Source organism: Arachis duranensis, chromosome 9, assembly GCF_000817695.3.
Source record: "Arachis duranensis cultivar V14167 chromosome 9, aradu.V14167.gnm2.J7QH, whole genome shotgun sequence".
NCBI lineage: Eukaryota > Viridiplantae > Streptophyta > Magnoliopsida > Fabales > Fabaceae > Arachis > Arachis duranensis.
In genome coordinates, this window is record NC_029780.3 from 49,837,967 (window position 1) to 49,839,167 (window position 1,201).

A 1,201-nucleotide genomic window follows, 5' to 3' on the forward strand; every position below is an offset into this window, starting at 1 on the left:
ATTTAAGAGAGGTGAAGGATTCATGGAATTATTCATAACTTTAAGACATAGTTACTAAACACTAATGATCATGAAGTAGAGACACAAAACATAGATAAACATATAATATAAAAACCGAACAACAGAAAAGTAAGAACAAGGAATGAATCCACCTTAGTGGCGTCTTCTTCTTGAAGGACCAACAATGTCCTTAAGCTCTTCTATGTCCCTTCCTTGCCTTTGTTGCTCCTCCCTCATTGCTCTTTGATCTTCTCTTAATTTCCTCTTCAGAGTCCTTTCAGGTTCAGGATCAACTTCAATAAGAATGTCTTTTTTCCTTGTTCCTGCTCATATAGGGAAGAAGAGAACAAGAAAAGAAAGAGGAATCCTCTATGTTACAGTAAAGAGGTTCCTTATTGTTAGTAGAAGAAGAAAGGGGATAATAGAAGGAGAGAGATGAATAGTCTGTATAAAGAGTAAGGATAGGGGAGGTGATAAAAGATGAAGAGAAGTGTTAGTAAATAAATAAATAAATAGAAGAAGATGAGAGATGGATTTTCGAAAATATTTTTGAAAAGGAGTTAATGATTTTTGAAAATTAAGATAGGAAATTAAAATTTGAAACAATTAATTAATTAAAAAGAATTTTTTAAAAAAGAAGGAGATATTTTCGAAAATTAGAGATAGAAAAGTAGTTAGGTGGCTTTGAAAAAGATAAAAAACAGACAAGAAGTTAGTTAGTTGATTGAAAAAGATTTGAAAATCAAATTTGAACAGATAAGAATATAAGAAGATATTTTGAAATTAAATTTTTTAGACAAGATAAAATTTTTGAAAAAGATATGATAAAAAGATAAGATAAGGAGATATGATAAAAAGATATGGTTGAAAAAGATTTAATTTTTAAAATTAAAATTAATTACTTTACTAACAAGAAACTACAAGATTCTAGAATTTAAAGATTGAACCTTTCTTAACAAGAAAGTAACAAACTTCAAATTTTTGAATCAATCACATTAATTGTTAGTGAATTTTCGAAAATTTGATATAAAGATAAGAAAAAGATTTTGAAAATATTTTGAAAAAGATTTTTGAAATTTTTGAAAAAAAAGGAAAAAAATGGAAAAGATATGATTTTTGGAAAAGATTTTGAAAAGATAAGATTTTTAAATTTGAAAATTTGACTTGACTTGTAAGAAACAACTAATTTTAAAAATTTTTG